The sequence below is a fragment of the Tupaia chinensis genome, unplaced genomic scaffold, assembly GCF_000334495.1.
Source record: "Tupaia chinensis unplaced genomic scaffold, TupChi_1.0 Scaffold000066_1, whole genome shotgun sequence".
In the NCBI taxonomy this organism is placed as follows: domain Eukaryota; kingdom Metazoa; phylum Chordata; class Mammalia; order Scandentia; family Tupaiidae; genus Tupaia; species Tupaia belangeri.
Window position 1 is genome coordinate 10,455,841 of NW_006159525.1, and position 17,543 is coordinate 10,473,383.

Genomic DNA, 17,543 nt, shown 5'->3' on the forward strand with positions numbered 1-17,543 from the left:
CTTGAGTTGGGTTACAAGCTAGAAGAAATCAAAGTATCACCCTCTGATGCTTTCTGAACTCACCGCCAACATTTTAAGTACTTTACTTTGAAGGCAAACTATTTTTTTTTGGAGAGGTTTTTGCTATAGGGCACGTGCGCTCGCCAGACAGACAGAGAGAGACAGAGAGACAGAAAGAGAGAAATCACCCCCCGGGGGGATGGCCATGCTGCAATCCCTTCTCCTCCATTCTCTTCTCGGGATCTTGGGCATGCACGCACACGCGCCCGGCGTGAGTTTAAGCCACTGGGTCCAGGACTCGAACCGCAGTCAACCATGTGGGAATCTAGCAACATAGCCATTACGCTAACTGCTGGTCCCAAGGCAAATTATTTTTTAGAGAGACTTCCTATGGGGATATGTGTTTGCCAGAAAAACAAAGACACAGAAAGCAAGAAATCAATCCCCAGGGGGATGGCCACACTGCAATTCCTTCTCCTCCATTCTTCCCTCAGGATTTTGGGCACACATGCACATGGGCCCGATGTGAGTTTCAATCCTCCGGATTCAGTACTCAAACAATGATTGGCCATGTAGGAGTCCAGCAGTGTAACCATTACACCATCTGCTGGTTCCCAAAACTATGTTTTTAAGCTATTGAAATCTTATTGCTTTCAGGTCCCATTGCACTTCAACAATTTTTTTTTTTTTGAGAGGTTTTTGCTATAGGACATGTGCGCTTGTCAGAAAAACAGAGAGCCAGTGAGACAGAAAGCAAGAAATCACTCCCCCTCCAGGGGTTATGGCCATGCCACAATCCCTTCTCCTCCATTCTCCTCTCAGGATATTGGGCACGCACGCACATGCGCCCGGCATGAGTTTAAGCCATCAGGTCTGGGACTTGAACCGTGATCAACTACATGAAAGTACAGCAACATAGCCATTATGCCAACTGCTGGTCCCCAAAACTATGTTTTTAAGCCACTGAAATCCTACTGCTTTCAGGTCCCATTGCACTTCAACCTTTGATGCCTTCAAACTTTTTGTTCCAGGCATTCACCAAACTCCATTTCTACTTCCCAACGCCACTCAAGTTGGAATTTCCACATGCATTTGCCCTGTTAGAGCATGTACGATGTTAGGTAATTGCATGCTAAGCCCTCACTTGGCTGCCTACTCCACGAGGAGAGAAGGGTGCAGGCTAGTTTTATCAACCTTTTGTTCCCAGCATGGGTTGCTGTACCTATCAGAGAGTAAGATATGAAAAGTATTTGTTGACCTGTCCAATTAATGAATGAAGCATCCCAAATGTTATCTGAAAATTGCTTCATTCATATGTCTAAGAATGAAAGAGCCTAGAAATTCCTTATTTACTTCTTAGTTTGTGTCTAAGAAAATGCTAGTCCAATTCCATTAACACTCCTTGAGGACCAGAAATGCCAAGGGAGATGCCAAGAGCTGCAACCACAAAGACAGATAAGACCTGGCACCTGTCTTCAAGGAGCTGAGCATGCAAGCAACGTGGAAATAAGCTAAAGGATTCCTAGGTTGCAGAGACAGATAATATTTCAAGAACTAAAAGTAATTACCTAATGTTTTTCATGGTGAAAGGAGAAGAATTATCAGGATTCATTCCTCTTCTATCATAAAAGCATTTTAGAAATCAATCTTATCTCAAACATTCATTATTTAAATGATGAAAATCCTTTGTAATTACCTGGTAAGTTTTTGGTAGGAAAGATAACTACCTCTTAGCCCTAATAAGCAGAACTCCCGTCTAGTCTGTAAACCCACCTCTACTAATTTGATAAATCATCAAACTCTCATCTGCAAATCAGGAATGATATTGCCTGGCCAGCTAACTCTCAGAAATGCACAAAATCAGACACTTAGTAAGAAAGCGTGCACACACATTTTCACTGGAAACACGATATGAATAAATGTTTACCTTCAAAGAGTTCTACTTGAGCATTTTTTTGGAAAAAATTGGAAATAACCAAAATGTTCAATGGGGGGACCAGCAGTTAGCGTAATGGCTATGTCTCTGGACTCCCACATAGCCGACCGCAGTTCAAGTCCTGGACCCGGCAGCTTAAACTCACGCTGGGCGCACGTGCGTGCGTGCCCAAGATCCTGAGAGGAGAATGGAGGAGAAGGGATTGCGGTGTGGCCATTCCCCCCTGGGAGGGTGATTTCTTGCTTTCTGTCTCTCTGTCTCTCTCTGTCTGTCTGGCGAGCGCACGTGCCTTGTAGCAAAAATTTCTCAAAAAAAATTACATTTAGACTAATAAATGACTCAAAAACTTTCACTAGTTTCTTGCTGGGTGAAAAAACATACTAATAATAACAAACACCTGGAAGGGAATAGACCAACATACTAGCAGTAATCATCTATGGGTGATATGTTTATGGATGGTTTTATATTTATATTTTTTTGAACATTTTCCTAATTTGTCCAACACATTCAACTTTTTTTTTTTTTTTTTTGAGAGAGAGATTTTTGCTATAGGGCATGTGTGCTCACTGGAGAGACAGAGAGAGAAAGCAAGAAATCACACCCCAGAATGGTTGGCCACGTCACAATCCCTTCTCCTCCATTCTCTTCTCAGGATTTTGAGCACACACACACACACAAACGCCGGTGTGCAATTTCAAGTCACCAGGTCCGAGACTCGAACCATGGTTGACCATGTGGGCGTCCTGTGCCCACTATGCCACCTGCCGGCCCCCACGTTCAGCTTTTTTTAAAAAAAAGGCAGCATGCAAACTCTTCAGCTTTCCCAATATCAAACATAAATAGACACATCAGGAAATAATTGGTGAAGCAAAGAAGATAATTATCATGTCTTCTTGCCTCGGGTCTGTCCAGACATACTCTGTCATTTGATACAAAAGGGACAATACTGCAGATTTTTCAGCTTCTCCCTTGTGGAACTTTTTCCTTGAGAAGTCCATGCAATAACAAAAATATCCTGGTGGGAAAAAAATCCAGTGACCTGACTGTTTTGTCTACCTAAACACACATTTCCCAATGTTTCTAAATACACTTGAACTTATTTTTAAACATTGGGATCATTCCTCTAAGAAACCAGCTTGGAGAGAGTCTAATTAACAAACATGAAACTAAGGATTAAAAATGAAAAAATTCCTAACCGACCCTAAAATTACTGCCAGCAAAATAAGAGTTTTATATAGCTATATGTTAAGTCACTCTGAAGTTATACATTTTAAAAATTATTATTTCACTGTAATAATTAAGACCGAAATGTTGAGAATGCAAAATATCCTTTCAATATATGTGTGTACAAATTTTTTTTTTTTTTGAGAGGTTTTTGCTATAGGGCACGTGCGTTCGCCAGGCAAACAGAGACATAGAGACAGAAAGCGAGAAATCACCCCCCCCCAGGGGGGTTGGCCACGCCGCAATCCCTTCTCCTCCATTCTCCTCTTGGGATCTTGGGCACGCACACACACATGCCTGGCGTGAGTTTTAAGCCACTGGGTCCAGGATGCGAACCGGGATCGACTACGTAGGCATCCAGCAACATAGCCATTACGCTAACCGCTGGTTCCCTATGTGTGTACAAATTTATACGTACACACGCATATTACAGATACCATGATACATGGGATATTTTTGATAGTCTGGTATTGTACATGCAGAGATCCCATATGGCCAACTGCACAGTTCAAATCCCAGACCTGGTGGCTGGAGAAACATGCCAGGCTAGGCGTGCATGCCCAAAATTTCAAAAGGAGGGAGAGATGAGGAGAAGGGATTTTGCCTCAACCATCCCCCATAGGGGTTACTTTGTCACTTCCTCACTTTTGCTGTCTCTCCTCCTGATTCTTTCTGGCAGAACACATACCCTCAGGCAAAATTTAAAATAAAGAAAAAGAAATAGGTTGGATTTTTAAACTTCTTCTATATGTGCATAAACAATGATCAAATGCATAGCCCCGAACCAATGAACAAAGCTAGACTGAACAACGGCTTTGTTGGCTTAAATGGGTTTTCTCCTCTTCTCCTGAGGAGTTCTTCACAACATTCCAGGTCCTGGCCTGAGTTTCATCTTTCCCTGTCTTCGAGTCCTCTCTGGTCTGGGCCTTTATCAGCTGGAAACAGTGCCCTTTGGCCCAGCTTTGCGCTTTGCATTCCTGCCCTGGGGTTCACAGCCACATTGGACAGATTCGGATCTGTCCCAATGAGGTGAGAAGAGATTGACAGACATGCCAACAGGAATGAAGGAATGTTTTCGTCACACTCTTTGCATGCAGACTCATGCTCAAACCACGCTGTGCACTCATTTATTACTGAGGCAGTACCTCCCTGTGAACAGCATGCACACCTGCACCAAGTTCTCTTATTTAGATACTCACATGTTAAGTGTGAACATTCAAATTATACTGTGATCAGCCATGTGGATTTTCCTACTCTGTCCAGCCAGCAGTTTTCAATCCCTAATTAGCATAGCCACTAGGAAGCCACCCCCTGAGTGGTGCATTGACCCTATTTCTCACTTCATTATCCTCTAGGGAAATATTCAGCAAGTTCTTTCATGGGAGGGTGATCCCATCCAGGTGAGTAAATAAATTCAACTTGCACATTTTTTTTTTGGAGATGTTTTTGCTATAGGGTGCATGCACTTGTCAGAAAGACACAGAGAGACAAAGAGACAGAAAGTGAGAAATCGCCCCTCAGGGGGCATGGCCATGCCACAATCCCTTCTCCTCCATTCTCCTCTCAGAATCTTGTGCACGCATGCCCATGTGCCTGGCATGAGTTTAAACCACCGGGTCTGGGACTAGAACCACGGTTGACCACATGAGAGTCCAGCAACACAGCCATTATGCCAACTGCTGCTCCCTCAACTTGCACATTTTTGATTATTTATTTACTCGTAAATTTCTGCTTGTCTTGGTTTTAATCTTTGAGGACCCCACAGTGATACAATATGAAGTTGTCTTTCAGTTTTTTTTTTAAAGAATTATTTTATTTATTTATTTAATTATTTTATTTAACTTTATTTATTTATTTATTTGTTTGTTTAAATTTTGACTAGAGAAGGACAGAGTGAGTGAGAGAGAGAGAAAGTGAGAAAACAAGCCACCAGGTTCGGGACTCGAACCACAGTCAACCATGTGGGAGTTGTGTCCTTAACCACCTTGCCACCTGCTGACCCTGTCTCTCACCTTTGAGAGGCGTAGTCTGGACCATATTTTTCATCACTTCCTAAGGCTGATCCACACTCGGTCTTAGATTGTGTCCTTTCCCAAGAATGTCTTTCCCCACCATCTCCACCTATGGTTAAGGCCACTCCATCTGGGTCAATAAGTGATATGGTGGTTAAGGTGACGGACTCTTACATGGCTGAATGCAGTTCAAGTCCTGGACCTGGCAGCTTGCTTTCTCATCTCTCTCTGGTGACAGTAAATAATAATAATATTAAATAAAATAATGCTCGGGGGGGGGGAACCTTCTCCAGCTTCACATCCTGTTCTCTCCCAAGGGTATCACAGTTACACACGTGTCTGTTTTCTGAGCTGCTGTCTGTATCCTAACTCCATCACAGCTGGGAAATCAGACTGTCCCATTTATCAATGAGGCCCCAGTTCCTGGCCCAGGACCCAAGTCTCCTCTACTATTCTCTTGTGACTATTTTTGTCTTTTTAAGAGAAGTTTTTGCCATAGGGCACATGCACTTGCCAGAGAGACAGAGAGACAGAAAGCAAGAAATCACCCCTGGGAGGATGGCCACACCGTAATCCCTTCTCCTCCATTCGCCTCTTGGGATTTGGGCACATACTCATGCCTGTTGTGAGTTTCAAGCCTCTGGGTCTGGGTCTCGAATCGTGGTCAGCCACGTGAGAGTTCAGTGACATAACCATTATGGTATCTGCTGATCCCTCTCCCCTGCCTTTTAGTACTATTAATAGAATAATAAGAGCTAGAATATAAAATCTGGATATTTACTCCTTTCCACGTTGTATTGAGTAGTTCGTCTGCTATTTGTGAAACAATTTAAGAACCAATATAACTTAATTCAGTCTCAGCTAGAAAACATACCTAAAGCCAGATGCCTTAATTAGCAGCTACTTGAGGAACTCCAGGAAGCATAGAAAGATTGACAGGGTGCTGTGAGAAGAGCCAAGGATTACATCGGTGAGGTCAGTACAGGACCTGGGACTTTCCTACCAGATTTATACTTATTTTGTCACCATAAACTCAAGCTTCTGTCTAATCCATTTTGCTAAAAAGAAGAGAGAGTTTTCGGTTATATTGACAAGTTTCTATTATTAATAGCTCCTAATTTAATAATTAGGAGAAACTCTCCTTATTGAGAATTTCTATGACAAAACCATATTAGAACTAAAGTTAGGAATTTATCATTATCAGAAAATTATGTTTCTCTTCCAAGTGGCACTTGCTTCATTAAGTAACTTTTTTGGGGGTCAGGGGGCTTCAAAACTGTGTCTGCTTATAGTAAACCTCGAGACAAGAGGCAGAATGTTATGGAGTACAAGTTTATACCCTCCCAAATTCATATATTGAAGCCCTCGCTTCCAGAGTGATGACACTAAGAGACGAGGCCTTTGTAGGCAATTAAGTTTTGATGAGGTCATAAGAGGGAGGGTCTCATGGTAGGATTAGGGCCTTTATGAGAAGTCGCCAGAGAGATAACTCTCTCTCTTTTTGCCATGCGGGGATAATAATAATGAGAAGTCGGCGGTTTGCAAGCCGGAAAGCGAGCCCTCACCAGCGCATGACTGCTGGCACTCTGATCTTGGACTTCCCAGCTTTCAGAACTGAAGAACAAATGTCTGTTTAAGCATCTCTAGCTATGGCATTTTGTCAGAGCAATGCGAGGGATCAAAGATGAACACCCACAGATTCATCCTACAGAACGTTCCATTGCAGAGGTGGGTTTCTCCATCACACACAGTGACTGAAGACGCCGGGTTTTCATGGGGAGGTGCTGCAAACATTCAGCCTGGTATCTGTGTCCCTCTCTGGGGCTCTTCTCCTCTGAGCCTGGTGCTATGGCCTTCACAGCCTGACCTCAAATTCCCACACAAACATCCCAAAGTTTTAGCATATGAATTTGGAGAGGTTAAGACTGGTCAAAGTGGGAGGACTGATAAGGAAAATACCTATTCTGTTAAGAAAGAGATGTAATTGAGGCTTCTCATTTCCTCAAACTGAAAACAGATGAGGGGCTAGCAGGTGGCATGGTGGTTAAGGGGCTAGACTCCCACATGGCCAACTGCAGTTGTAGTCCCAGACCTGGTGGCTTGAAACTCACACTGGGCATGTATGCATGCATTTGTCAAATCCAGAGAGGAGAATGGAGGAGAAGGGATTGTGGTGCACCTATCCCCCTGGGGTGATTTCTCACTTTCCCTCTCTCTGTCTTTCTCTCTGACTTTATCTGGTGAGTAAGTATGCCCTATGGCAAAAACCTAAAACAAACAAACAAACAAAAACAAAAAACCCCACCAGATATGAAATAAATAACATCTGTAACGATTAAAAAGTTTAGGCTCAGGCCAGATATGAACTTGGTGGATAAAAATACTTTGATTGCTGCATGTTTTTACTGGTCTTGGAAAATCTTTTCCCTCATGATAGATAGCTGCTCCCTGGCCCAAGGCCACAGCACAAGGATGGTCAGCTCCACACAGACGAAGGGCCAGGGACATTTCCAGGCTGGACGCCACGGCTGTCAGAAGCAAATGGGTTTCAGTCTTCTCATCAACTGTAACATTTGACAAAGTTAACCTTACCGGTAGCTAACCGTCGACAGTTATTATCGTGCTCTGAGTAACACAACAGAGACCACAGGGGAAAAACTGGGTCGTCGGGAAAGCCATGATGCATTCTGGCATTAAAACAGTAGAAAACGCCATGACTTTCCTGACAACCTACTATGAAGACACATTTCATTTAACTCAGTTCTTCTCAAGGATCGTGCATGAAAACAAATAGTTATTCTAACCTCAGAGGAATACTCAAGGAGGAAGACCTTTGGCTTGTTCGGGGGAGGCAACTGGAGGTTTGCCATTGTTGTTCATGTCGCAGTCTCACCAAACAGATATCTAGTTTGTTTGCATAGAGGGAGCAGTGGAGGAACTGGAGAAGGTGACCCTGGGAATATTAAAGGAAGCGTGCTGGTACCTGTCTCAGTCCATTTCCGTTGCTATAACAAAATACGTTAGACTGAGTAATTCATAAACAACAAAAATGTATCACTTGCAGTTCTGGAAACTGGGAAGCCCAAGAGCATGGTGCCAGTAGCTTCAGTGTCTGTTAGGGACTTGTCTTCTCTTCAACATGGTGTATTCTCGCTGTGTCCTCACAGGGTGGATGGGGCAAACAAACTCCCTTGGGCCTCTTTCATAAGAGCATTCATCCCATTCATGACAGTGGACCTCTCATGTTCTAATCACCTTCCAATGGCTCCACCTCTTTTATCTTAGAGAGGTTTTCGCTATAGGGCTAGTGCACTCGCCAGAGAGACAGAGACAGAGACAGAGAGACAGAAAGCAAGAAATCACCCCCTATGAGGAAGGCCATGCAATTCCTTCTCCTCCAGTCTCCTCTCAGGATGTTGGGCACTCACACACACACAAACGCACATGCCCTGGGTGAGTTTCAAGCTGCCAGGTCTGGGACTCGAACCACTGTCGACTACGTGGAAGTCCAGCGATGTTACCATCATGCCATCTGCTGGTCCCGGCCCCACCTCTTAATACTATCATCTTGGGGTTAAGTTTTAACATATGAATTTGGCGGGGGTGGTGGGGGACAAGCATTAAGATATTAGCAGTGCCCTCCTCTTCCCAAGCCTTTGTTATACAATTCCATATTTCTGGACAGAAATCCCCTGGAAGCCACAGAACCACAAATTTTGCTCCTTTTTTTCTCCTAGAGCAAGGCAGCTCTAAAACATGAGCCATGAGGCTGAATGAGCAGAGCATGTTGACAGAGGAGGTTTATTTTCTCCAAATCTCTCACTTGCATTTTGCCCTCTGGAGTGAATGTCAACAGACAAAAAAAAAACAAGACAGACTCCTAGACCTTAAAATACTAGAAAAATAAAAGAGAAGATAATATAAAATAGACATATATAAAAGGTTTAACAGCATAAAAAAAGGAAAAATAAATTTAAAAAAGACAAAAAATATCGGCAGACTCCAAATAGAACATCTAGAAATAAGAACGGTCATTCAAATTAGGATATAATGAGTAACGGTGGTCATGATTAACGTTTATTGAACAATGACTATGTGACAGGCATGGTAAAATATATAGCATAGGTATGTAATCATTTAATCATCAAAAAGTCTTGAGGTAGGCCTGTTATCTCCATTTTAAGATGAGAAACTAAGACACAAATTTTAAAGCTAGCAGGTACTAGAGCTAGGGATATAATGCATATTGAATCATTTCAGAATTCTTTATCATTACTAAAAATTAGTTGATTCAGGTCTAGTGAAAATTTCAAGCAGCAGAAGAAAGGGAAAAGTTTTGGAAGATAGATGTGAAGAAGTTTCACAGAATAAAGCATAAACTCAGAAAGAAGATTAAAATATGAAAAAGACGTGTCTAGAAGGCAGCACTGAGAGACTTGCTTACATTGACCCTGGCTTTTTGTAATAAAGGGCAACTGACAATTGGGTTAATGGCTGGAGTCTGTATGACCCTTGGCACTTCAGCACAGTTATTCTATGGGGGGAAGAGAGGAATGTGTCCAATGACTCTCATCTCCTACTGATCAAAGATTTTCTCCACAAGACTAATGCCCTGCATGTCTAGGGTTCAATGGGGAAGCCATGGGTACAGTCTAAGGGAACCATCAGGGGCTGTGCCTATGTAAACTCTGTGGCTGTGGTGGCAGGGGGAGACACAAGTAGTCCAGGACAAACGTGAGGTCCGGAAAATTTCAGTGGCATTCAAAAAGTGTCTAGTCTAAGTGAGGAGAACTGGAAGAAAAAAACAAGAAGGTCCAGCATATGTATAATAAGAATGCTTGGGGCGGAGAGGATAAGAAGGGGAAATATTGGGGAATCAGCAGTTAGCATAAGGGCCATGTCGCTGGACTCCCACGTAATCGACCACGGTTTGCATCCTGGACCCGGTGGCTTAAAACTCATGCCGGGCGCATGTGCGTGTGTGCCCAAGATCCCAAGAGGAGAATGGAGGAGAAGGGATTGCGGCGTGACCATCCCCCCTGGGGGGTGATTTCTCGCTTTCTGTCTGTATGTCTCTCTCTGTCTGTCTGGCAAGCGCACGCACCCTATAGTGAAAACCTCTCAAAAAAAAGAAGGGGAAATATTTTAAAAACAAAGGCTGAGAATTTTCAAGATTCAGTAAAAGAGTATAATCTCAGATTAAATATTCATTGAGTAGAACATATGAAAAATTCATGAATATATACATTAAACTTTAAATAACATGATCAAAAACCTCAACCTAATTGGCATACATAGAAACTCTTGAAATTAGGATATAATTACTACCACAACACAATAACAAAAAAAGTAGAAAATCTTTGATTGAAAATTAACTGAATAATCCTTGGGATGAAGAAATCATAATGATTGGGAACCAGCAGTTAGCGTAATGGCTATGTCACTGGACTCCCACGTAGTCGACCGCGGTTCGTGTCCCAGACCCGGTGGCTTAAAACTCACGCCGGGCGCGTGTGCGTGCGTGCCCAAGATCCCGAGAGGAGAATGGAGGAGAAGGGATTGCGGCGTGACCATCCCCCCTGGGGGGTGATTTCTCGCTTTCTGTCTCTATGTCTCTGTCTGTCTGGCGAGCGCACGCGCCCTACAGTGAAAATTTCTCAAAAAAAAAAAAAAAAAGAAATCATAATAATTATTATAAAAGTCTTTGAACCTAATGACATTAAAACACTAATTATTAAAACTTGTGTGATGCAGCTAAAGCAGTATTTTTAAAAACTAACTTTTTATTTATTTTTATTATTTTTTAAAGGTTTTTGCTCTAAGGCACATGTGCTTACTGGAGAGAGAGAGAGAGAGTGAGAGGGACAGTGAAAAATCACCCCCCAGGGGGATGGTCACACTGCAGTCCCTTCTCCTGATATTTGGGGCATGTATGTACATGTGCCTGGCATAATTTTCAAGCCACCAAGTCCGGGTCTCAAACAGCAGTTGGCTGTGTGGGAGTCCAGCACCTAAACCACTACACCACCTGCTGGCCCCAGAAGCAGTATTATAATGAAAACATTTTAGACTGAAGTGCCTTTGAACTATTCAAAATTGAGCAATCAAAGTCAAAATACAAAATTCAACAATATTTTGCTGTATCTTTAATACATATTAAAAAGATACCATTTATGATAACATCAAGAATATTGAATACTCAAAAATTAAAGAGGCAAAACAACTCCGAGACATTTTGAGAAATTAAAGCCCTAAATACAGATGTATATGAAAACTGCTCATCAACTACAAAATTAACAAATGCACATGTGCATACACACACACACACACACACACACACACACAATGGAATACTATACAGCAATGATAATGAAGATCTACAACTACATACGAATGGTAGCCATCTACAACAAGGTAGATCAATCTCACAATGATAATGTTGAATGAGCGAAGCATAAAAGAATATATATTATGTGAATCTACATACATAGAGTTCAGAAGAAGTAAAACTAAAATATAGCACTTGGGATAAATATTTCGATGAGTAAAGCATAAAGAAAAGCAGGTTCTTTCTGAGAAGAGAAAAGGGACTGTGGTAGAGACAGGTGTAAAGGTGACCCCGGGCACTGGTAATGCTCTGTCCTTTGATCTGAAAGGTCTTGCATGGGTATGCATTGAATAAGCCATAAGCTCTGTATCTACTTTTCCATATTTGCCATATTTAATGATAAAACATGATTTAAGAAGAGACATTTGCCCTTAGGTAGAGTTTAGTCTACAGCCATGCAAGGATGGTTAAATATTTCTAAAATATGATAAGTTACTACATTGACTGGCTAAATCTAGTATTTAAAAAAAATAATATATTTTAGTTAATATATAATTATGATAACATATAACATTAATATTTGTCATGTAATATGAAAATAGAAAGAGTAGGAAAGAAGAAAACTTTTTTTTAAGAGAGATTTTTTTTTTGCTATAGAAAGTGTGCGCTCACTGGAGCGACATAGAAAGAAAGAAAGTGAGAAATCATGCCCCCCTCCCCTAGAGCGAATGGCCGTGCTGCAATCCCATCTCTACCATTCTCCTCTCAGGGTCTTGAGCACGCATGCACATGCATCTGGCATGAGTCTCAGGCCTTCATATTTGGGACTTGAACCATAGTGGACTACGTGGGAATCCAGCGATGTAACCGTTATACCATCTGGTCCCAGGAAAGAAGAAAACTTCTTAATTAATAAGGAGAATCATCTAGGGGCCAACAGATGGCATAGCAGTTACATCACTGAACTGCCACATGGTCAATCGTGGTTCGAGTCCTAGACCTGGTGGCTTGAGAATCATACCGGGCATGTGAGAATGGATTGTGGTGTGGCCATCCCCCCCCCAGAGTGGGGGGGGATTTCTCACTTTCCCTCTCCTGTCTCTGTCTCTGTTCCTGTCTCTCCAGTAAGTATATGCACCCTAAGGCAAAAAAATGAAAAGACTCTTAAAAAAATGAGAATCTATTAAAGTCTATGTCAAAAATCATACTTAACAAAATGTTAGAAGCATTCCCTTTAATGCCAGTGATGACTAAAGACCACAAAGTTATCTTCCCAGCTCCTTTTATTTAGCATGGCACGAGATGTGCTGGCCAGCATAGTAATATAAGGAAAAAAGCTGTCAAGATCAGGAAGGAGGGAAACTCATGATTCACTGACAACATGGAAATTTGATGACCAATAGTAAAAGATAAAATCTGATCCCTCCAATAGAATACTAGTCCAAGATTAAGAAATCGAAAGGTGAAAGAGTTAAACGGTAACATTTTTTAAAGAAAGGCGGGGAACATTTTTATAAACCTAGGAAAAGAAAGGAATTCTTCAACAAGGTATGAATGACAAAATATCAAAGAAAGGTGGATACATTTGAGAGCATAGAGAAGGAAGTGTTCTACATCAAGAGAAAAAGTGTTTAACAGAAACAAAAGCCCAGGTTCTCTGTTGAAGACGATCTAGATGGTAATACCCTTGATCTGACCGTCAAGCACTGTATGCACACCATGTTGTACGCTATAAGATATACAATAATTAAATGCAAATAAGAAATTATTAGGAAAAGAAACTAGTATTTTTTTTCTTTTTTTGGGGGGGGGTTGGGTATGATATGAGCACAGGCTATGTGGGGGTGCCCAGACCAGGACACTGGGTATCCTCCTGATACAATATTCTCTTTCTCAAGGTAGCCACAGTTGACAACTGATGTGGGCTCAAGGGCCCCGCCTGCCTGAGGGCCTGACGGACGTGCCCCAGCTTTCCTCCTCTCAAAGAGCAGAAGAAACGGTGACGGGCTCAACGGCACAGGCCGTTCCATTCCTCTCAGCTCCAGAACCATGTTTATTCTTCTGGGAACTTTCTAGAGAGATTTTTGCTATAGGATGCATGTGCTAGCCAGGGAGACAGAGAGAGACAGAGAGACAGAAAGCGAGAAATCACCCCCCAGGGGGGATGGCCACGCCACAATCCCTTCTCCTCCATTCTCCTCTCTGGATCTTCGGTACGCGCACACATGTGCCTGGCCTATGTTTTCAGGTGCCAGATCTGGGACTCAAACCATAGTCGACTATAGGGGAGTCCAGCAATGTAACCATTACACCATCTGCTGGTCCCTCAACTCCTAATAATATTTTTTTTTGGAGAGGCTTTCACTATAGGGCACGTGCGCTCACCAGAAAGACAGAGAGAGACAGAGAGACAGAAAGCGAGAAATCACCCCCCAGGGGGGATGGCCACGCCACAATCCCTTCTCCTCCATTCTCCTCTTGGGATCTTGGGCACGCATGCACACGTGCCCGGCGTGAGTTTAAGCCGCCCAGTCCAGGACTTGAACCACGTTCAACCACGTGGGAGTCCAGCAACATAGCCATTACGTTAACTGCTGGTCCCAACTCCTAATAAATTTAAAACATGCTTTCTCTGGGAACCATCTAGGAATTTAAATTTTAGTGATCACAAAGGCATGTATTTATAAAGATATGCACTGAAACATTGCAAAATGAAAATGTGAAGACAAACTTACTCTGTTTAGGAGAGTGGAAAAATAAACTGAGCTTTATTTATATAACAGGATACTGTGCAGCAGCTACGACTACAAAAAAAAAATCACATCTCTATGATAAACATGGATAAAAATCCAAAAACATAATATTGAGGGATAAAATGTTGGCTCAAATCATTACATATAAGGCGACTCTATTTATTATACTTGAAAAGACTACGCAACAGCGTTTTTTCCGGAGACTACACGCACGCACGCGCATGCACTGTGTGCATTTATACAGGGTATAAATACAAAACTGTGCAAGAATGACGTCCACAAACCTCCTGGGGTGGAAGAGCGAGCAAAGACTGTGTGCTGGACTTTCTGTATTCATATTTTGTTTTCCTTAAAGAGAGATCTGAGAGCAACAGTCAAAAGTTAACATTCGCTTCATCTCAGAGATAGATAAATTGGTATCTGTTACATTGCTTTTTGTTTGAAATGTTTCCTAATGTGACTTCCTTTCTTTTATTATTTTAAAAATGAAATCAGGTGAGAAAGTAACTTCCTTAAAGTATGACTGTTTTCAGCTTCTGATATTTGTTTCTCATATTTCTGTCCTGTCTGGAATTTGAAGCCAAAAAAAAAAAAAGACGGATGCAGCGTAATATCAATATCTTTGTTTAAATGTTTACTAATTTGTTTGTTTGTTTGTTTGTTTTTAGACTTTTGTCATAGGCATGTGCACTCACTGGAATAGAAGAGACACAGAGAGAGAGGCGAAGTGAGATGTCACTCTCCAAGGAGGAATGGCTATGGCACAAACCTTTCTCCTCCATTCTCCCCCTGGGGGAATGCCAGGCACCTGGTGTGATTTTCAAGCCACCAGATCAGGGACTGGAACTGTGGTCAGCCATGTTGGAGTCTAGCACTTTAAGCAGAGATCAAAGGAGCTCTCTACAAATCTATTACCTAAGGTGACACTGAAGTGACTCTCCGCTGTGTCAGGTGGGTGAGCTGGGCTTGGAAACAGGCCTGGGACCAGCTATGAAACCTGGGTAGTGCTGAGAAGCCAGGCCTGGAACTGAGTGTCTGAGCAAAGCTGTGAGGTATTTCATTCTGGGTGCTGCAGTACAAATGGTGTGGGCGGACAGTTCCTCCCTGTCTACACTCGGCATGCAGGGTCAGCACCACTGCTGGCGGCCTGCTTTGAGAAACGGTAAAGTAAAACTGGGGTATTTGGAGCAAACTAGATCCGTAACTAGTGTAGCACGATGATTATTAATGCGATGGCCCAGAAGTTAAATTTAGCTCTGATTTCCACATGTTTGGCACACACACAGTTTTTTTTGCAATGTCTGAATTAGTTGCTAGTATTCAGAGCTTGGGAAGTTTGTAATAGAAACTGGACTCCTAACTTCTCTCCTGAAATAATTCTGGCCTGACTGGGCCTGCATTCTAGCATAGCAACAAGTGGTTGGCCCAAAAGTTTGCCCCCTATTCTACCACCTAACTCACCACCTTGCCTTCTGGCCCAGTACTGATGTCAAACTTCCCCATTTTACAGATGAGAAAAACCGAGGCTCAGAGCGTCGACCACTGTGTCAGAGTTATTTTATGGAAGGAGTCATGTGATCGGCCCAACAATCAGTTTATTTGTTATTTCTTTTCACTACAAGACGAGGGCTCATTTTATGCTTTTAATGGCCTATTTTTCCGCCTAATCCAGCAGGCATAATGAAAATAATATTCTTAAAGCAAAAACTTCAAATGATGATTAAAAACAAAACAAATGGATTAATTTTAATATCAGCAAGAACTCACTCACATTTGTCCAAACTCAGAAGCTTACTTGGGACTGTTCCTCTGGCCTCATGCCAAAATGGACTTCCTTTAGCTTTTTGTTGTTGTTGTTATTATTATTATTATTATTATTCTTTTGGATTTATTTGTTCATGGTTAAACTGGAAGATAATCTACATGGAGTTGGATTAATTTTATCCATCATGCCCTTTAATATTTAGTTACCATGGCTATGCAAAGTGCCTTTTTGCTAGAGCCAGCCAAATAAAGAGATTACATAGATTACACAAATCCTTTATAATGTGAAACACTAAATAACTTAATAACTTAAATATAAATTGCTAGGAGAATGATTCAGTTAACTTAGGCACATTGTGAAAAACTATGCAAACGTGCAAAAAAGAAAAAGAGGCAGATAGAAATATTGACAGCCAGGAATTTAGGTTACAAAAGGATATATAAACATGGCGTCAGTAAGGTTAAAAAACCCAGACATAAACATAGTTTGTAGGTCCACATGTAAGTGTATATAAACCACATAGAAAACATCGGGAAAAATACATGGAAGTGGTGAGAGTAGGTACCTGTGGAAAGATGGGAATAGGGAGACACATGAGGTGGTCAAAGAGGGGTTTTAGATTCCTCTATGATGTCCTAAACTATCATTTAAATAGAAAAAAGTGGGTTACTTGTAGCCATAGGTTCTGCAACTCTTTTTATATAACATACCTATTTCTGTGACTTAATTTCCAATCCTAAGGCCAACTCTGAAATTTACAAAGTATCTGCTCATCCTTCCAAATGAAACTTACTAAACCTGTATTATCATCCAAATTAATTTTTAAGTTTAAAAATAATGCAAAGCATTTGAAAAATTAAATGTCACTTTTCACGAGTTAAAATCAAGTAGGTCAGCATAATATTAATAGTTTTGGGAACACTCCATTTATTTTCTAAGGCAAAGAATAAGAAATAGATGGATTTAAAGGAATCCGGGATCACTCATATTCCAAGTGGGAATCAAAGTGACAGGCCGTTGAACTTATCCTGACATGAGGTCTATGTATTTCTAAGGTGCTATTAAGTGTTCCCAGACGGGTTTGCTTTCCCCATCAATACCAAAGGGACATTGAAGGGTAAGTTTGACAAGGAGGAAACCGAGTCCTGTAGAGGTCAGAGTTCAGCGTGAGGTCTTAACTAGGAAGTGGCCTGCTGGGACTCCCCGCAGGTCTCTGCAGCCCCGGCCGCCTGCTCGGATTCACCAGCGTGACACCGCGCACCCGCGTATCCGGCGTTCTCACATATCCTCGCTGGCGATGATCTATTTACCATTTACTGCTAGAGGTCCCCTCCAACAGCCCACCCCTGACTCTGGGAGAACTGGCCGAGCCTCCTGCTCGCCTCTTTCTCCCTGCAGCCCCCCGCGCTTTCCACCTGTTCCGGACATTCCCGCTCTCTCCCTCCCGCACGCTGCAGCTCCTGGGACCTGCGTGGAGCCGGAGGCTTAGGGACGGCGCCCCGGCGGGAGGGGCCCGCCTGTCTGA